The sequence below is a fragment of the Anser cygnoides genome, chromosome 23 (genome assembly GCF_040182565.1).
Source record: "Anser cygnoides isolate HZ-2024a breed goose chromosome 23, Taihu_goose_T2T_genome, whole genome shotgun sequence".
In the NCBI taxonomy this organism is placed as follows: domain Eukaryota; kingdom Metazoa; phylum Chordata; class Aves; order Anseriformes; family Anatidae; genus Anser; species Anser cygnoides.
The window spans coordinates 3,597,082-3,618,608 of record NC_089895.1 but is presented as its reverse complement, the minus strand read 5'-3'; the positions used below and the strand labels follow the sequence as shown (position 1 = coordinate 3,618,608).

General features: G+C 49.8%; 1 protein-coding gene across 4 annotated transcripts in view; it reads right to left on the bottom strand.

Annotated features, from left to right (window-relative positions):
* The window catches only part of CASZ1 (castor zinc finger 1), a 279,324-nt gene that overhangs the window by 183,870 nt on the left and 73,927 nt on the right, over positions 1-21,527 (bottom strand). The window lies entirely within an intron of this gene.

Here is a 21,527-nt window from a genome sequence, read left to right as displayed (position 1 = left end):
GGCTGCCCTAGGCCCCGGCCCTGCAAACCTGTAAACTCTCGACCAACTTCACTCGCTGGGAGCAGGGAGCTCTGCGTCAGCACACCCACACGCAGCCTCCCGCAGGAGCGTCTCGCTCTTCCCGTGCGCTTCCCTGCCTGTGTCTGTCTCCACCTGTTGTCTCTTGTCAGATGCTTGCACTGGAAGGTCTTTGGGGCAGAAACCACGGTTTTGCGCTGGATTTACTGGTGCCTTGCACAATGGGGCCCGGCTCCGCGATCACGGCTCCTACGTGCTATTGCCACACACGTAAATAATAACAATAATTAATAATAATAGTCTAATTCCTCTGATTTCGATGTGACGACTCATGTGAGTAAAAGTGACTCATATACATGAGTGTTTGCAGGACCGCTGCCAGCTCTTGAGCTTTTATTGTGAGTCTTCCAATATTTGGTGTTCTGCTTTGATCCCAGCTCCTGGAATGACATGTTTCTAGCGCCTGTGTTTACACAAGGGAGCTTGGAAATGTGGCCTCGTGCTCCCCGAAGCCCCAGAAGCCAGGGGACAAGTAGGAACCTTCCAAAGAAATGGGTTTTTAACAGCTTTTGAGAAAATCCCGTAATTGGGCAGCTGGCGGGGGGTCTGACTCATGAATTTTGAACAGACAAGTTCAGCGATGTACATCTCCTCCGTGAAATATTTAGGTCCCTGCGAAGACCAGACTTCTAACCAGGCTGAATTTACAGCGGAGAGCCGTACTTCTGGGGAAATACTCGGAGTGTTTAAAGCGTCTGCGTCTTTGCAGAATCTGGGCTTTTGTTTATTTGAATATTGTTTGGTATTTGTCACTCCGTGGTTATGTATTTTTACCTGCTCACAATAAGAAAGCAGGAGAATAGGGATGAAAATGGGATAATTGAAGTAAATAGAACTGTGTGATTGTTCGAGTGACTGCAGCAAGTACTTACAACGTCCTGAAGTTAAAAGACCAAACTTGTTGAATTCGTATGCTGGAGAGACACTGTCAGGCTAAAAACCATGAGTTTCTGCAAGGAAGTGTCCCAGCTTCTGGTACAAAAGTATGAAAGAGCAGGTCCTAAGCTATGGATTCTTCTCCTTATGAGGCATCCCTGAAGAATGAAGGGTTGGGAGAAGAGGGCCCTTTAATTAAGTCTGAATCGTTATTTTTAATTGCATTTACTTCTTATTATTTTCTCTCCTTCGCTTTTTTGCATTTCTCTCATCTGAGGTGCTGAGCACAGACTGAATGGTCTTCTGCTTGCAAGTCGGCTCATTTTGGAGCGCCGTGGCGTGCCCTAGTTAGGAGAGGCTGGGGACAGGACGGAGCGCTGCGGCGGTCGCGCGTCTCGCCGAGAGCTCGCCGCTCCCTGCAGGCGGCAGGGCTCGGACACCCCACAACTGCCCCTCGGACGGCTTCACGCCCGAGCACAGCCTGCCCCAAAGCTCTCTCCGCACCGGTTTCAGAGCCCCACTCGGCGGCTTCGCGGGTGTCTTTTGACCTTTCTGTCCCTGCTTTCTGGAGCTCGCTTGCGCAAAGCCCCGCGCAGCCCAGGGCTGGTGCCGGCCATGTTAGTTCCCAGCAAAGGCTCCTCCATCAGATAGAGCATGAGGTAATGACACCTTGCACAGCCCGGTCTAGATAGAAATAAAATAATTTAGCAAATTGCAAATGATGCATACTTAACTATTTATGCAGCATCTTCCTGTCATCAACCCAAAGCAATTTTACTTCCGTGTTGAACAGTGGATGAAAATGTTGTATAGATTTAACCATTGCAGGAGTTCCTTTTAAGTGGTGCAGTAATCTCTCTCCAGCTAATTTAGTGTTGTAATAAGGCACCACCCTCAGAAGTCCTTTGTGTTCTTGTGTCAATACTGCCCCCAAACCATAAGCACTGGCATCTGCATCTATCATAAAAGTGGGTCTGAAACACGGAAAGACTAAGAAAGGAGCAATATGGCCACTGGTGAAGCAACCTCAAGAGCCTTTTTCCAGTTCTGGACATACCAAATTTCTCTCTGATGTCCACTAGAAGACAACTTTCTTTCTCCCCACATCAATGCAATGGTTTAAGAACACCGGTGAATTCACCATCAAGCCTTTGCTAGTAGAAGCAGAGCGAGATGTGTGTGAGGGGTGGGCCAGCTCAGGGCAGACTCACTTTTTTGCCAGTGGAGGTTCCTTGCCTGCTGCTCAGGATCTGACTCGAACCAGACCACTTCAGCCTCGTTGGGACTGAAGACTTTTCCATTCTAACCAAAACGTCTCTCATTTTTGCTCTTTTCTTTTTTGACTATATAACACAACAATGGAAAAAAAAGAAAAAATAAAAATAAAAAGGGAATTCGCAGACATGACCATCCTTCCCTTCCCCTTCCAGTTTACCAGTACGTACTGTAACCAGTGAGACCTTACACAGCAATGGGTCCTGCCTTCACTATTTCCCGCTCGCCTGAACATTTAACAAACAAACAGTTTGGTTGCACAAGACCATTGGCAGCTCAGACTCCACATGCCCCTCCGTCTCCAAAAAGGTTTCATGTATTCCCTGTCTTTCTTCAGTTACCGTATCACGCAGCTATACCATCAGCTGCTGCCCTTGGGGAGAGGACATCCTGCTCACTGCAAGCTGACTGCCCATAACACGTTGGTTGTATTGAACTACATATTTCAAATAAATTTCCATGGACTGAAATTGTAGGACACCTTTCTTGCTATTTATCATTCAGCAATTAGCAATAATAACATCCAAACTCATTATTAGACTGTCCTCTATGTCAGCTGCCCAAAACTCGCAGCTAAATCCAGAAATTTCCCTCTCGAGCCCAGCTTTGAGAAAGGTTCCCCCTTCTGCTTGGGGTCCTCTAGTTTCCACCCGGGTGGGGTGGCTGCAGCTTGTGCAGGCACGCCGCGATTGCCTACGGGGTGCAAGGACACAGAGAGCGAGGATCTGTCAAGTTCCTTCATGCACTGCTGGGAAGCGGTGAGATATGAGCGTGAGGAGGTAGTACAAGCCCTACAGAACGGAGTATTTGGATCGAGGACAGCAGAGCTGTTGTGGGTTGAGCACAGAGGCCGGACAGTAATGCCTCGTGTTCCCAGCCAGGACATACCCCAGGACGCACTCCCACCGGGCTAAGCCGTGCACGTGCAGCCCGAGAAAACTTTCTTAGCCTTATAAAATTACTCACACAAGAAAAATGGTGCTAAAACAACACAAGAAGGGCCTGGATTAAAATGACAAAAGCACAGAAGTACGCGCTGAAGGCTCGAACGCTGTCCTCAGCTCACCCTGCTGCGACACGGCCACCGCTCTGTGCAGAGGGGAGGACGAAGGGCTGCACCAAAGGGGCTCTTGGAGCTCTGAGGCACGGGGCAATACAGCCTCATGCCCAGATGCCTCGTTTCTGACCACCCAGAGCAGCTGGCACACTTAACATTGCCCTGTGTGCCACGTCAGTCAAAGGGACATTTAATCTCTGTAAGAGAGGAGGCCGAGCTCTAGGCTGACTGGTCCACCGAACCGGACCCAGTCATCCACCCCAAATGGACGACCCCTCGGCCAGCAGGCATCCCGAGCGACCTTTGCCAAGCCTAGTGCAGACCAAGGTGCTACCCAAGACCTCTCCTCTTGCTTCACAACTCCCTGGCAGAATGAAGAAATCACCCAGACGTGCACTAGAAAAATCTTGTGGATTTACTTAGTTTCGTAATGGAAAATGAAAAGTAATTGCACAGGAGGAGGAGGCATTTTTTTCAACCGCGAACACAATATTATCTGCCTTCGTTTTTTTATCGAAAGAGTGGCACAAGTAGTCACAGAATAACCTGTGGCTATTGTTTGTCAAGGGCCATTTTCTCACAGGCAACTAACTATTTCTTTGCACGTGCAGGCTTCAGCAGGAAGAAGAAACGGAGTAGTCCCCTCCGTACCCTGGGCCAAAGCCGTGGAGCGCAGCAGGTGTTGCTTCACTGGGCAGCAGTGGGGCAAGACTTATACCGAAAAGGATCAGGCCCCGAGTTTTGAAACTTCCAACTTTTGTTTAGAAATATATATAACAATTATCAGTATGTAAGCATGTAATAAAAATATTGAAACTGCGTGGGGCATATTATAGGTGTACAGACTAAGACCAGTTTTTGGCTGGTATATAGTAGGGCAGGTAAGAATTGGTTTAGAATCCGTTCTTATCTGCTTTATTTGCCTTGAATCTGTACAAAGGTTCAAGCAGAAGTCCTGGCGTTAGCAAGAAGGATCTGGCATTTAAGTCCTATTCTGCCCCAAATTTTCCATTGAGTTTACAGTTCTGTGCACCTGGGCAATATCCACTGCTTTGGGGCTTAGTCCTAAGGGAGGCTACTAAAGACAATAAATAAATGTAGAAGAAAACAATAATAAATAAGCAACAACAATAATAAAACTGGAATTCAAGTGTGAAGTTGTATGTTTGTAATAGCCTGCCTGTGTTAGAAAATAATCAACTAAATAGCAATAAATAATAAAAATTTATATTAACAATTCATTTGTGCTGATACAGACCTTCAAGTTAGAGTTCATTATATTAATTTACTAATTAATTAAGCACTACATCACCTGGCACCTACACAGGTTTTATTGCACTTTATAGATGGGAAAACTTAAGAGTCTTGCCTAGGGACACAGTGAATCAGTGGCAGAGCTGGACACAGAACTGGAATATCCTCCACGGCTCTACGTCTGTTTACAGCATAAAGCTGTCCTGATTTTCTGACTAATTTAGTTCAACAGATGCAATTCTCAGTGTGGAGACTCCAATTTGGGTGCAAGAGGGAGTTATTTTGTTTGAGCTGAAATCAGTCCTTAATTATATCAAGCTAGTTATATAAATGCAGTTTTAAAAATATCCTTGTAGGCATCTACATTTCAGGACACTGACTTAAAAACACACCTTTGGTTTAAGTGCTGCTATTTTCCAGGTGGGTCCCACGTCCCAGCAGCTCTCCGGGACTTTCCCGTCCCCATTGTCCCAGTGAACTCCACCCACTGAGATGTGCAATTCCGAATGTCTTCCACCAAATGGAGAGGCAGCACTGGTGAGTGCCCGGATTTTGGTTACGACAGAGCTACCACGATTTATTCTGGCCTTTTAATAATTGGTTTAAATAAACTTCTTCAACGCCAGGCTTTGCAACCAACTTCCAACTGCTCAGGGAGCTGCCACACGCAGCCCCGTTGCGGTTTTGGGCGCGTGAAGTCGAGCCGACTACAAGCCGGCACCCTCCGGCACTCCATCCCTCAGCATCACAGAGAGCTTTTATGGAGGGAGGCGCTTTCATCGAAGGGCTCTTCTGAAACGTGATCCCCTCCAGTATGTGCCCTGCGCTGACACTTGCTCCCGTGTGGTCACCCCGCACCCACCTCCTGGGCAAGAAGAGGCCACCGCTTTATCTCTGCCTTCCTCGGGGGTCTTTGTGGTCCTGCTGGTGCTGGCACACGGACACAAGCGTGCTTGGCCCTCTCCTTTTTTCCCCGCAGCGTGTGCCAGCCTGGCGGACGTCACGGGCGGCTCCACGGGCTGGCCCAGAGAAATGGAGGCAAAGCAGGGGCTAAGGAATGCACGGGAACTGCGCGGGATAATGGGAAACGTTATTTATAGCCTGAATGCAGAAAACCTCCCCTGCCTCCCCCCTCGCCAACAGACAAACCCATGTCCAGTAATGACAAAGTCATTACCTTTTTATTATTTTTCAATAGGGTTCAGATGTAGCGTGTCTGCTCCTTACAGCCCGTCCTGATGGCTCGGGGCTCCCAGCTCTGAGAACATGCAGCTGAGCGTACCGAGTGGGTGTGGAGTCACCAGCCCTGCTTTAGGAAATTTGGGCCTTACCCTCCCGGCAGCCTGTTATCTCACTTATTAAGGGAGAATTATAATGTTTCCCTCCCTCCCAAGAGGCATTTGGGACTACAATAAAGGCCTTGTGAGAACTGCTGGGAGATCAAAGCGGGGATCCCATTGGAGAAGTTCAGCGCAGTGCTGCTCCTGATAAGATACGGGGTTTGGGGCTCTTAATAGAAACTGTGGGCTTTTCAATGTTTTTTTTCTAGCGTGAATGCTATCCTTGAAAAAAGCATATTTTTTCACGTGGAAATCCTAAAATTACATGATCCTCAGGTACTGAAAAGGTTGAAATTCTTTTGGATTAGGTGGGTTTTCAAGCTGTCCATCCCGATGTCCCATGTCCCGTGCGAAGTCTCTGTCCTTACATGCATTTTGGTCACTGATTATTTCACCATTGCTCACCCTCCAAAATGCTCCTTCCTCCTCCGCCTGCTGCCCCTCCGAACCTCCAACCCTTCTTTTTTTTCCTGCTTTTAATGCTCTCTCCATGCTCACTTCTTCTCCTGCTTCTGAACATCCATCCCCCACCTTGTATCTTCACAGGACCCCGTCTGCGGGTGTGATAACCCACGTAGCACCCAGGTCTCTGGGATTTAGTCGGAGATCTGCTGCTTGTTTGTTTATTTCCCTTTTAGCACATCAGCGAGGCCCGCGTGGCAGGAGATGTGAAGGGAGGTGATTATGGGAGACTATTTCCCCTCGCCGCTCATTCACGACAAACAAAGAGCAATGATTGATGATTAAAAATGCATTCTCTGGGCTTGTTTTCTTTTGTTTTACCATTATGGAGATATTATAAATACTGAATACTAATCAATCCAGACCTGGCGGGACCTCACAGACCTTCTACAATCCAAGGGCTTTGCTCTGCTTTGCAACCTCTGCAGTGCTCCCTTCCCTCCTTTGTTCTCGAATTAAGCACCTGGAGCCCTCCGTCCCGACCCAGAAGGATGAAATAACTTGGGAGGAATCCCCGGGGTCGTTTCGGACCGGCCGGGCTGCAAGGGACAGCGTGTGTCAGGGCTGCGCTCAGGCATCCTGGCATTTCCCTGTGGCGGGGTGAAAACAGAAACTCACCGCTCAGATCAAAGGCAAACTCCTCTGATTTAGGAAGCCCAGAGTGCCACAAATTTGCTTTCAAAGTGGATGCCTCGTGGAGAGGAGAAGAGGTGAGGAAGTCTCCTCTGAAAAACACTCGCTGCTGCTAGCAGCGAGGCTGGATCCCTCCCTGGGCAGTTCTGTGCAGCAGCCCGAGTGCCACGTCCGATTCCGCAGCGTTACACAATGTCCAGATAAACAGCAAACTCGGCGGCGCTTGCATTCTTTTATCTTTATTCAGTCAAATTAACCGCTTTCTCTTTCTCTTTTTTTCCCCTCTCTCTCTTTCTCCCTCGCTCGTGTGAAATAAAGCCACACTGCACTGGCCGCTGCAAAAATTCATCAAAATCCTCTATCCTGACTGAACGAGAAGGTTCCTCCTCACTTTGGCCCAAACCACTACTTCTTCCCCATCATTTCTTCCCCGTGAGATCTCCCAGCGCTCTGCTCCCTGCTGTAGCCAGCACTCGCCTCCCACGGCAGTGGAAGCACAGTCGGGGTGAGGCGAAGCTTTCGCCAGGTCGAGCTCGCTGCCCTGCTCCTCGCCACATGCAGGCAGACCCCCGGCACGGCCAGAGACCCCCGGAGCCATCAGAGTGAGACACGGCCACACAGGGCGCCCCTGGGACGCTCGGGTCACAGAAAACAAGCTGCAGTGGGCACTGACACATATTTTTCTTAATACGCTTAGAACCAGCCCAAGAATAGCTGAGCTCAGCTGGAGCATATCAGGAAGGAGAAGGAAGAGAATCTGAGCTGGGCTAGCAAGAAATTTTAGTCTGAACCATATGGCAAGAAACTGCAGTGTGTTCTTATCTTGAAGCCTGAGGATTTATTTTATGCACATAATTCCCTGATCATCTTGATGTAGCATCTATCTCTTAGGAGGATGGTGTTACACTATCTAACCACCACTGCTGGAAGTTGACAATCTCTCCATCATCTTAACTTTCTTAAATAATTTTAAATATATATCTGTCTTTAGAAAATATCAAGGACCCGATCCCATTGAAGTCTGGGAAAGGAGTCTAATCAGTTTCAATAGACGCTTGGATCAAGCCGACAGTTGTTCATTACTCTCTTTAAATATTGTATCTCCGCGTTACATCTCTGCATGCCACTCTCCTCTAGCACGCACAGGATCTTCCTCTCCCTTTGAAATCTGTGAAGTTTTTCTGTGAGAACAGCATTTCTCTGTGATCCGTGGGCAAAAATGGAAGCCACCGCTCCCAAGTAACAAGGAAGCCTAAAGTGCTGATTCTTAGCCAGTGCAATTTCTCCCTCTGTGTCTGCAAATTTCCCTCCTTCCCCCCGCCCAGGGCACTGTGAAACCAACTCGTAGGGAAAGGGGCTTTGCAGCAGGTAGCGATAATTAATATGCTTCGGATTTTTTAGGTTAGCCTTGAGTCTGCAAACAACCTTCAATGCAATGTAATTACCAGCAGTTCCCCAACAAATTCTGCCTCGCAGACTTGTTTCACCAGATTCTGCACGCAGACGGATCCAGGCCACTCTCTGGTGAGCCTCTGCAATGGAATTCTATCTGCGCCCAGTGGTCTGTTCAAAGGAAATATTGTTAGCGCTGTGTTTTCAAACATATACACTTTCACCCAAAAGATCCTAACTCTGCTGGCAGTTTGTTTCAATGATACCACTTAGCATAAGCTTGGCAGAAACAGCGCTGCATGTGTCTGCACGTCTGTATGTATATGTATGCACATGTACTACACCCACACACACACGTTACTAATCCATTGCCTGATGTATTTATGGCTATTTTTCCTATAAACCACTGCCCTCTAAGAGGCTTACAGCCTCCTTCTGCAACCACGAGAGGACCTGTTTGCTTCGAAAGGCCAAGTCTGCGCTTCGGAAAGGCTCACTTCGCAACCCCGCTGAGATGGTGACCTTCGTGCAAGCAAAGAATCAGCTTAAGAGCCCAGGCCAGGCCCGCACCGCCTTTTGGAAACGCAGCCTTTAACTGGGCTTTCCTTGCAGCCTGGTTAATGCCCTGGCCGAGCCCCTTGGCTGCAGTTACAGTGACCCCCAGAGGCCAGTCCCGAGGAGCCGGGGGAACCCCCAGCTTTGGGCTGGTGGCCCCTCTCATTTCTTTGTCCTTCAGAAGATTTCTCCCAAATTCCTGACTCCTGGAGAAGCAGCCCGTGCTTGTTTTTAACACCGTAGAGCCAAGAAGCATCAGTCGGAAGCTAGATTATAGAATCAGCCCAGAATTGGTTTATCTGGAAAAATGCACCTAAAACCTCCAAGCCAAGAGGTAGGAAATGCTGCGTAGTCCCATCTGGACTCACTTGCTAAAACCTGGCTGGGCTGCTTTCTGCTGCCTGCTTCCCAGCGCAAAATGCAGAGGCTGGGACAATTCCTCAGCCCACGGTATGCAAGAGGTCAGACAGAAAATCACAATGGTCCGAGAAGTCTATGAATCAGATTACAAGGTATGATGGCACCGAACAATACAGTGCTGGTTAAAGATACCCAAGCTACTGCTAAAGAAGCACAGCAAGCAGTGGAAAATTATACCAGGCACATCCCTGCACTAATACAGCTGCACTCTTCTGATACCAACCTAGCTCAGGTATCTCTAAAAGGCGCTGTGCTGTGCAACGTACAAATATACCAAATACTGCAACTGGCACTCGTATTGCTTGGCCACTCTGCGCCTCGGCATCCTCATCTGTAAAATGGGGGGAAAGATCACCACCACGTTCAGAAGGAGCTGTGAGGCTGATCTGCTGGTTTTTAAGAGCCCTGAAACCTCACAGAAGGGCAATTTATTGTTCTTCTTATTTTCCTGTGATCACACCATTCCCACAGGGATTGTTTATTTCTCAGCTCTGGGTTTCAATTTATTTATTTCTCATTGTGTACTGGGTTTCCATACAGAGCAATTTCCACTAGCAAAGACTGAAGGGACTATTTTCCCTTTCCGCCTTCAACTTAACAAACGTACAGGCTGATAAATCCTCTTGTGAAAATCCTACAGGGTGAAACAGGCTACAGATCAAAGGGAAGGAACATTTGTCCTCTAGTCTGATACCAAAACCAGCAGAGCTTCCTCACCTTCAGAAAATCATCCTTCATGAAAGCTTGCGTGCCACCCTCCCACTCCCAGCTCCCAGCCCCAGATTCTGCCTTTGCCACACATTTCTGCCGCCCGGCTCTGCCAGTGGAATCCGGCTCTACGAGCATGAAGGGTTCGATTTCCCTGTGAAAACACCTCTGAACAAAGCAGGAAATCAGCCAGCGGAGAGAACAGCACCGGACCCTGGTTCTGTTTTGAGTTTGGATCCAGAGGGTGGTTTTGAGGCTGGGCAGAAAGCCCGGTGAGCTCGGGGTAACGGGTCCTGGCTCCCGCGGGGACCCGGCCGCAGTCAGCCCCGCGCTCAGCCCGTGGGTGCCCGGAGCTGCTCCGGCTTTCCCTGTGGGTGCTTTGGGCTGGTTCCAGGGCGCTCTCCTTCCTGTTCCAACAGCACAAACACGCTGTACCTGCGATACCTACGGAAATACAAAGGTCACCGTGCTGCCGCGGGTGAGCGTTTGCCAGCGCCTGTTCCCAAGAGGAAGGAGGGACGCTCAGCACGCCCAGGGACCTGCTTTGGTCTGACCTCCGTGTGATGCCGTCAGTCCTGGGAGAGGTGGGAGCAGAGTCCCCGGTAGCCCCGCTCTGTCTCGCTCCTTCCATGTGCTGGAGAAGCCACAATAAAGTCTCCTGAGCGGTCTTGGGCTTGGTGCCCGAGTCCTTGCTCTACTTTAGGTACTGGGGAGGGTGCTCGGGTTGCATTTGTACAAAACCGGAGCAAAGGAAGCAGGGAATAACCCTTGGATGCAAAATGGCTGGGCCATTCACACAGCCAAAGCCAGACAGGTCATTTAAAGTGGGAAGCATCTGACATCTTTGTGTTTCACTTGGCTCCAGCAGGCACACGGCAGCCACGGAGCTGAGCACCTGCTTAGCCATCAGTGCTGGAAAGGTCCCGAGAGGTACCAAAGACTTTTGAGCAACTACTGAGCCAGCTCATCTCCGGGGACTACCTCAGTCTGAAGTCCTGGATCACGATTCGCACACATCTCCTTCAGCACACCTATTTCCTTCAGTGGATTTAGGGGAAAACAATGAGTTTTGTTTCTGCTTACCGATCCCTCTGTTATTCAACTGTTTCTTTATGAGACCATTACAAAGTCATGTTCCCAACAGGTTCATGGACTTGGAAAAGTGGATTTTATAGCTGTGTCTTGAAAGGTTATAGGAAAAGTCTGGGGATTGCCTGTTTGCTAAGGTTATGTACAAATTATCTCAGGTAGCTGAATTACTGCAGTTTAATGAGCTACCCCACCTCAACTGCGAGGCAGCACCTGACCGTGCTCCTGACCAACTGCAGCGGTAAAGGAAAACACAATTGTTGGAACCAACATAAATGCCACCACGCAGACACATTTTACTCTGGAACAGCACCAGTAATTAGTGTAGCGACTTTACTAGTAACCTATTAAGCTGAAGTTTGACTTGAATCATTCCCCAATACTAATAAATTTGGCTTGGTGCTATGGGAGACACGCTGCCTTTCCACGGATTGAAACGGTTTATCAGGTTCGGTGGCAATGATAAACGGGGCTCTCTCGTGGTGCGTGCCCAACTGTCCCCAGCGGGCGTGCACCACTTCGTGCAGACGGGTTTTAAAATCCAGACTTGTGGTGAAGAGCTCTGCAGTTTCACCCTTAGCCTCCCGAAGACTTAACACACGCTTAGTCAATGAATGTGCAAAGCAGAGCACACGGGGGTAACTTCACACAGGTGAACAGAAATCTAGCGCAGGATAAAATAACCTTTGCCTCTTGTTCTTAAAATTAAACCCTCTGATAATCAACGCTTAAGGCGAGCATCTCACAACTGACTGTGTAATTTCAGGGGCTCAGTGGGAACACCGATCGGAAATCCCTGTAGGCGCTTTTATAAAGACACCCCCTACGAGTGCAGCTAAAATGGAGAAAACAATTCAGGTGAAAAATTAAAAGGAAAACTCCAGAAAGCTGAGGTGAGACACAGCTGCTAATCAGTCCAAAAGGGTGGGGAAGATAATTTATTGCTATAAAGTGGACTTATGTTCCCTTACCTGTGAATGTTATCATCTTTGATAAGCGATATACATGCATATTTTATATTTCTATGTTAAAAAACAAAGTACAGTCTTATAATAAAAAAGCCTGGTAACTGCAAGGCCAGGTTGCCCATGGAGGCAGGTGTGTGCGTTAATGAAACACTCCTTCCTCCCCGTCCCAAAGAGCCTGCCTTTATAGCCTGGTCACGAGCTGAAGTTACTGTAAACATGGCCTTCTAAAGTCACCAAAAAAGTTCAGCACCCCTTGCAGGAAGGATCGGTTTACACCATCTAATTTTTCTGTCTGACTAATACATTAAGTCAGATATCGTTTCCTGCTCACAGGCCGTTTATCCATTCAACCAGGCTTTCTCCCTCTCCTCTTCTGGATTAATTCTCGAATCCTGCTGACCCTGCTCCGTTCCCTATTTCTCCACTGTCCTCCTCGTTTCTCCCACAAGCCATTTCCCCTGAGCTTTTACCAGTACAAAGCCAAACACCTTTACGGGTACCTTCAATCCCCTTTGGCCCGAACCCCGAGAGCCCCATTCATTTTATGTGACAGAAATTTCCCACCACAGCCACCGGGCACACGGAGCTTCCAGCACCGCGGGCGCTGAGCAGCAGCAGCTCGGTTATCCCACCTGCAGGCAGCACAGCACACCCGTGGCCAGGCCCCAGAGATGGGGACGAGCCCAGCGTCCACTGGGGACAAGTGCCCCAAATCCCCAGGCTGGGGAGCGAGGCGCTCAGTGGTGTGCACCAGCTGGTGTCCTGGGCAAGCAGCACAAAATAACGTTCCCTGTCCTCACCCAGTGCGCTACAGTTTCTGGGCACAGAGGAGCTCTTGCTGCCACCAGACTGAGGGACGTGTTCGCCAAAACACTTAGGAGTAAGGGAAGGCAAGGAGGAAGGGGCTGGTTTTAGGAAAGCAAAGGTTTGGTGAGAGAACAGTGTCATCAAGCGCCTGCAGCACGGCGCCCGTCTGCTGGGGGCAGAGAACTTGGTGTGCTGCCCACACATCTGTACTGCCCACAGGGGGCAACAGCGCCCAAAATATTTCAGGATGGGCAAAATGCAACCAGCCCCAGCCCCCAACAAGGGGTGGCTCTGATCCAGACACCTGTCCGCTCTCCAAGGCTGAATTTGGCTTATTCTCAATGGGCTGACTCGGGGCGGCTTACTCCAGGAAATCCACCGCCGATTTCGGCTGGGTTTTACAGCCCCCGTGGTCCCGACCAGAACCACTTACGGTGGGCCGTGGTGGCTGAGTCCGCTTCTCTCGCCCTGTGTCACGGGGCTTGAAGGAGAGGGTGTCCTATTAGCTCATGTGCTGTGAGGCTGCAGCCCCTTGGATGATCCTGGCTGGAATTTCACTAGTCCCAGTAAAGCTCCCTGCAGACAGAAAGGGGAAATAGCTCTGCGCTCTGTTCCCCTCCTGCACCCAAACATGGTATCTGCGTCCAGGGAACAATGACTTAAAAAGGACTTCAAAAACAGGCATTATTTGTCATCTGGAAGAGCTATAAAAAGAAACACTTCTCAAGTAGTGAGTGTGAATACCATTACTTTACAGATTCAAGGGAAAAAAAGCAGATAACCTTGGGGAGACCCGACCTTCAAACAGGTTCAAATAACTTTACCATGCTTTCCCTTCCTCTCTCCCACACAAGCACAAAATTACATACGTGCACACGCTCCCACACATACATACTCCCACATGAGCACAAGTTCGTAGGCATGCACGTGCCCCCTGTCACACACAAAAAGCCTCTTGCACGTGTTCCCACACACAGGCGTTTCCACACATTCACATTTCCACACTTTTCTGCACTCGCAATAGCACTCTCATGTGCACATGTCCACACACGTACACACACATCCAGACGACAACCAGACCATAATATGCCAGCACAGTACGATAACTGCAGAAGAAAGATCAGACCTCTCAATGCTGAGTGTGTTGGAATTAGTTTCGGAAAGGAATTCCAGTGTTTGTTCCCTACCCAGAGTGTTTGAATCATCAGAATACAACCCTGTGAATTTACATAGTTAAAAATCAGACTACCTAAAAAATAAAAGCCCTTACTTTTGCAGTTTCCTGTCCCTTCAGATCCAGCTTTCTAGGCAGCCTGGATCAGCAACAGATCCTAACAGCACTTTCAGAGAGGAGAGATCTGCCCGCGGAGGTTCGCTAGCTGTGCAGAGACTCGCACCTGAGCTCTGCAGGACGTCACCGCCGCGGCCAGGCCCTGCTCTGACCCCGGGGCAGATCCGCGTGGCTGGGCTCTCACGCCCCGCAGGTTTGGTGGCTGGCCACCTTTACCTGCTTCGCGTGTGCTGGGGGTGCGCCCAGGATCTCCATCAGCTAAAGCACACGTCTGGCTTACAGTCCTGCAGAGCACCAACCCGAGGGGCCCGAGCTCTCCAACAGATAGTGCAGAGGAGGCAGCTCCAGAGGAGATTCAGAGCAACTCAGGCAGATTCCCAAAGCTGGACTGTACGGCTACCCACTCCGTCCTCGTTTGCCAGAAACAACTGAGATTAGTGTATTTCTCCACCGTTTTCAACCCCAGCTGGATATTCCGCTCAGGTGGGACCTGCCTAAGTCCTCGGCACTGCTACCAACAGTGCTGTGAGCTCCTCCGCTTGCTGCTGTGTGAGCACCTCCCAGCTCCGTGCAAACATTCAGAGCCCATACCCTCAGCTGTATGTGACGCCCTGACTCCACACCAGCTCTGATGTGCGGTACCAGTGTTCAGTAGGCCGGGAAACCAGACCCTACCAGCTCTCAGTGCACAGACAGACGGTGGTACGTGCCCTACCCTGGCTTGTTACCTCCGATAAGTGATTGTGCTATGGCATGCAGACACGGCGTGTATGTCTTTAAAATAAAATCTTATATAAAGCACAGCATTATTTCACAAGTATGGTGACCGAGGAAAAGAGTGTGGAAATGTTTTTTCCTCTGTCCATGCAGTAAAGCAGAGGGACAGCAGGGTAAGGAGCTCAGAAATCCTGTTTCCTAGATCCTGCTCTAGTCGTTAGATAATTTAGTGTCCCTCCTTGCTAGGGAAAACAATGATTTCAGCCCTTCCACAGAGGGTGAGCTTGGTGGAAGGTGGGGCCATGGCTGGCTTTCCAGTTGCTCCTACTGCAGAGCCAGGTGTGCTGCTGTGCATCTCACAGCCTAACAGTGGACTTTCCACTCTTGGTGGTTTAACTCTGATCTGTGTCATTTCCTCGGGGATCACAGTGAATCAGTACAATTAGTTTATTTCTTGCTTTTTGCCACAGGGCCCCAAATTCAGTGCTCTGTGAATTTCAATGGTATTTACCGAAATTTCATGCCAGCTCATAAAAATATAATTCTGGCAAAAGAGATCTAGGAAAGAAAGTTAGCATAGGGCAGTGGTTCTCAGAAATGCAACAAGGAGGAGAAACACTGGGGTTGAGATCCTCCCCCAGGTAGGAGTAAGCCTAGGCAGTGCTTTGCTAGCTCACACCATCTCACGTGTCTTTTCTAGGTTTGTTTGAAGACAACTTTTACACAAGTAAAAGTTGCGTATGAATGTGTGTATCCGGCTGCCTCTCTATCTGCTGTCACTGGTATCTGGCAAAAATCACACTTGAATTTGAAAGGAATGGGCCACGGGAGATGGTAGGGCATCCAGGACAAAGCTTCCTTCTCATGCCATCGCGCTGGCCATAGGGGACACGTCAGCATTTATTGCATGGCCCCATGCAAAAGGAGAAGGTTGGGAGGCAGCGGGAACACGGGGCAGGGCAGGTGCGCAATGCTGGTTGCTGCTCTCCTTGGTGAGAAGAGAGGAGAGGCCTTTGCAGGGTCTGACAGCAACTGCAAAACTCAGGATGAGAACCCAGAGCCCAGTCCCACCCCCTCCATCCACACCCAAAAACCTCAGCTGCCGCCTCCCTGCAGCTGCTGCTGGGCTCTGAGGGGCAGCACAAGTCCCAGAGCAAAAATCTGCCCCTGGAGGGCTCCCAGCACAGGCGGCCTCGGGGCTGGGGTGATAGCCATGGGAGGGACAGCCACCGAAGCGGCCCCGCTGTCACACAGGGCTCTGCAAACCCCCAGGGGCCCTAAAACGTGTGCCTGCTGCTCTGGAGGGCTGAGCTGACAGTGCTCCAGCAGCCTGCTCTCTCTGCCGAGTCTTCTCCTGTTCACTACTGAAACAGCCAAGCCACCCAAAACCTGGTAAAGACTTCTATTTTCCGTGGCAACAGCACAACTGTCCTTACTCGGTGGCTCTTCCATGGGTTTGGCAAAGTGAGCCATCATGTTTTTATTGCCTACTGCCAAGGAAGCAGTTAGGAAAACCAGCAGGTTGGAAGGAAAGAGACGCCAGACTGCAAGGCCGGCCTATTGGCACCAGAGCTGCTCTTGCTGGTCTGCAAGGTCTTCTCTTACCATGAACTGCGACCAGAGAGAACTCGGCTGCTGTGAAAATGAGAATCCATGACAACTGTGACATGGAAACTGTCAATGAGAAGAGTTACCTGGACCCGGAGGAGCTCTCTGGGTCAGGACACAATGCCCAGCCAGTGACACGCTCCTCCTGGCCCAGGCATCACCAGAAATGTCTACTGACTTCCAGAGGGAGCAAGAACCCTCCACGGCCTGGGGGACTGCTGGAAACCTGCCTCAGTAAGCTACTGCAAAGGTTGTTTCTGCTTGTAAAGCAATGGGACATCTCTCAGCGCTGGTCTGGCTGCCCAGCAGAGAGCCCTGTGCCTTGTTCAGTCGCAGAGTATTTTCAGTTTTAGAGAGAAACGATATTGAGACCTTCACAGCTTGCTCCAGAGGATGTGACAAAAGGTCTCCAGAAATCTTGTGAATGGCCAGTTGTGTCATTGAGCACTGCCTGCCTCTGCTGGCATCACGGATGTGATAAAAATCCTGCAGCGGAATGGCAGTGAAGCAGAAATTAAAAAAAAAAAAAAAAAGAAAAAAAAAACACTCTAGTGCCTGACATTCTTTTTAGGATGCCAATAAAAGATAATGTTACCTGTAAAATGTGCAAGCTGCTTCCAGCACTGCGCCTCCCTCCTCTCCTACGCCCTTCTTCTGAATTTGTGCTACCCCTGCAGTGGACAGGAACTCAGAAACTCAGGAGAAATGAGCGCCGAGGCAAGAACCTCACAGATCCTCACGGCTGTACCAAGCACCAGGTAAAGGCAAGTCAGTGAGAGAGGTGCTGAGAATCCACCCCGTTGCTTCCTGCACCGCTCACAGCCTGGGCGGTTCCGTGCAAGCTTTTATGCTCCCTGACTGCGTTTGGGCTCAAGCTTTCCCTCTGAATTTTTAACAACCACGTCAAACGCAGGGCAGGCATGAGAAAAGGTGGGGAGGCTCAGGCTGGGAGAAGGGAACACGGTGCAGCAGAGTAGATCCACTGGGTCAAATTCAGCTCGGAGAGCTCCAGCGGGTTGCGTTTGTCCCAGTGCGAGCTGTTTCAGCTGCCTCACACTCTTGCACAGCGTGAGGCAAGTTCAAGGACAAGTGCTCTGATTTGGAAGAATTCCTGCTTGTCAGAGCCATGCAGCAGCTAGTCAGTGAGGTGCTCAGAGAGCTTGGCTGCACCTCTTTTGGGTTCGGTTTGCCTGTGCTTTTGGGATGCTCCCACTATCGGGCCCTCCGTCTGTAATATGGATTAAATACGACTTTGTGCTGATGCAACGGATTTCATCAGAGGATCTCACAGAGTTTGCAAATTAATTAATTAAACTCTCATGGCACCCTACTGCTAGTATCACCATCTTATTTAGATGGCAATGGAGGCATTGAGAGAGAGCTGCCTTGTTCGGGACCACCCAGAAGGTCTGCAGGAAAGCTGGAGGCGCGCTCTGCAGGCCTGATGCAAAGTCCCTTCTGCTGACGGGAACGGCTCCCTCCCTGCCGCTGTCACACGGGCGAAGGATCTCTGCTGCAGCCTAACACAACACGAAACAGTTCAGCAGAGGAGATTTTTTTTTTTTTGTGGGAGGACACAGATCTGCTTTTGGGCAAGAATGATAATTAGGAGGGGCACGGTGGGCGAAGAGCAGGGGTCACTCCTTGGTCGGAACCGAATTACGCAGCTCATGCCTACCAGACTTTTCTAAGTGGCAGAGGACACCTTGGGCTTGAGCTTTGTTGCTTTCATCTGCCTCGCAGCGCCTCCATTGAGCAGGATTTATCTGAAAGAGGCATTTTCCCTGTGGGAGACTGCTGTGGTGCCTTTAAGATTTGGAGTGATGCCCTCTGAAAGGGAAGCAAGAATATTTCAGAGGGACTCTACCCTTCAGGAGAAAAGCCCAAACTGTGTCTTTCCAAGATGGGGTCAGCTCCTCAGCCCTTTATCTGGAAGCACTTACTACACAATTAATGGAAGGAACTCTCATCAAATGAGGGACAAATCATAAAATTAGGGAGATGGAAATTAGGCATGGACAAATGATCCAGGTGCAGGGGAGATTTATGGGGGAGGTTGTATTATAGCTAATGATTTCTGCTAATGATCCTCCAAAGTATAAAGTGGCACAGAGCCCACTCTCGATGGGACGAGAGAAAGCCCTGCGTGCAGAGTGAAGGGCATTCCTCTCGGGAGGGGCAGCTGAACCCGCAGCACCGCAGGCATGGCCGACTGCTCTCGGCACACCTAGCCCAGAGCTGCTGGAGGTGAATTTTGCCAGCCAAGGGGCGGCAAGCACAGAGGGGGCCTCTTTGCCGTGGCAGAAGTCACCCGAAGAGCAGCTCCTTGTCCTGTGCCTCTCCCTCAGCTGCTTCCAAGAACGCCCTGTCCCAGCTCCGCACACCGTCTTCGTTTTCCCCCAGGTAGCTTCTGACACCGCGCCCAGCAGACGGAGGTTCCCTGCCACCCACAAACCCAGCGAGGCTCTGACCGCTCACACCGTGGGGTGGGACCTGGTCCTTCCCTGCTCGCCTCTCCCCTGCAGCCACCCTCTCCCAGACACGCAGAAGATGGAAGAAAAGAGGGCCGGTCAAGTTAAGCGCTGGTGTTCACCAGAAAGGGGCTGCCACGAGGGGTAAGGCATTCCGTTTCCTCTTTCATTTTGTATTTGGGATTCTCTCCCTCTGGCAGAGCTTGTCACCTTCCCACTGCAGAGCTGCACCACGGGCCTGAAAGCCACTGCTCCGACTCCAGCGGAGAGGAGGGGAGCTCTGGGCTCTGCGCCACGACTGGGCTGCAGGGAGTGAGCTCCTCGCTTCCTACCCCAGCGTTGCAGCCCTCCTCACTGCACTTCTCACCCGCAAGAGGCTGAGCCTCAGCCTGTAGCAGCTTTCCACACAACCAGAGCTCCTTGTGGCATCTGTACCAGTGTGGGCTTGCCTAAACCAGCATTCCTCCGTTCCTCGTAGCAAGTTCCTCGATGCCCTCTGCTATGTCAGCCTCTAGCTCCTGGCAAAGTCTGGGTCCAGGAAGGCTGGGAAGAGCCTTTGCCATCGCTTGTCACGAGCAGCGTGGTCCCAAGGACTGAGGCTCTAGAACTGGGCAGGCACAGCATCCCACCTCTTAGTGCCTCTGTGAAAACAACGATTATTGTGCAGTGAAAATAATGGTCCTGACCTCCTTCACACAAAGCTTTGAGATCTAGGGATAGCAACGAGGTTATTAGCAGCTAATCCAAGTGGAGGATGTTATTAATGATTTGTAACAATTGGACCCTAAGAAAGCAATTCAGCAACTATTTTCAGCCACAGAGATCGCATTATTCCAAAAGTTAAACATGTTTTTCACAGGCAACAGAAATTACAGGATCGAGTTTCTGGAAAAAAATACAGGATGGGAGAGTTGCAAGGGGTTGAGGTTCCTTGCCTACTGTCAAGGAAAGGGAAAAAAAAAAGGACAATTAGAGCCGTGCTGCCCTGTGCTCCCCTGGGAGCCCGTCCTGCCAGCTCCAGTGATTGGTAGCTCGGACTATTACTTCACTGTTCTTGGAGTAATAAAAATTCCTGGTGAGTTTCATTTGGAGCTCTGATCACGAATGGCACAATGATTCACAGAAATACGGGCAGGACCAGATGCCAAACAGTACCAAGTGAAATCTGCTGAGCTGGTGGATTTCTGCATTGTAGCTTGTTATTTTTTTTTTTTTCCCTGAAGGAATTGGATCTATCTTCTACAGGGAGGAGCTGAAAAAATGAGGGAACGGGAAAAACGCGAGAGAAAATAAAAAAGATTCAAGACTACGTAAGACAGAAGACACAGAGGTGACAGGAATCAAGAGCCATGCTGAACACTGCAAAGCAGGAGGCAATTGCAGTGCCTTAAATCAGTAGGTCAGCGGACTTCTGGTCACTGATGGAAGCTGGCAACTACGTGATACTGCTACGTGAACCTGTAGGAAAGGCACAGAGGAGATTTGCTGCGTCCTAAGGCACGGGGCAACCCGGGAGGGCTGGAGACAGAAGGAGAGAGGCAGTCAATCCTTGTTGCCCCATCTCCCAATGAATCCCTCCAGTCCCTGCTAACGCACGAGACTCCTCTTCAGGGCTTCTTTCTGTTTATGCCCCACTGGGTACAGCCTAAACTTGGACCGTATGAACAAGAAGCATCTCCTTCCCTCAGCATTGTCATTAACTACAGCCAGGGTCCTGGCCCAGCCTGTAATTTGGTACACAGAGAGTGCTTCAAAAGCCCTTTTGTACCCACAGCCTTTGAAGGAACAGAGTTTTCAGAGAGACCAAAGAGAGCTTCAAGTTTTCCCCTCCTGCTGGGAAGAGTTTCGATTAACACTGACTGCAGTCATGAGCCATACACCTCAGAGAGACGTGTCTCAAAGAAAGGAAAAGGCTGCGGGATTAATGGACATGGAGGGAAGGGTGGGTGAAGAATGTGAAAAAGAAAATGCTCTCCAATACTACCTTGGTGTCTTGCCTTCTCTCTACCATGAAATTTCACCCTCTCCTTCAGCCTGCTAGGATGAGGACTTTCTCTACGTTTGTTTGTTCTCCCACAGGAATTCTTGTTTCCTACCTCTTTTTTCCTTTACTCCCCATTAAGGAGGTGAGGTTGAGCAGCTGGTTTTGAGCTCTGACTAAGCAGAATGAGCCCCACGATCCTAATGAGACTGACCTGATGTGGAAAAAAGCCAGGGCGATGGATCACCTAAAGTCTTTACATTACCACCTATGGTCTAAGCACATTCTCTCCTGTTCTTTCTCTTAAAAGTAATAATAATAATTAGGAAAAAAAAGCGCTAAATAACCTGATTTTACTGTATCACACAGCAGACCCAGGAGAGTATTTTACCTGTGCTTTTCAGTCTAAGAAATGAAGTGGTAAGAGCCAAATTTTCTCTCTAGGTGTCTGCGTCTTTGCCAGCCTGCCAACCTGCGCAGCGCCCAGCTCTCCCACATGAAGGACCGTGGAAATGGACGCCTCTCCCCACTCACCTCAAATCACT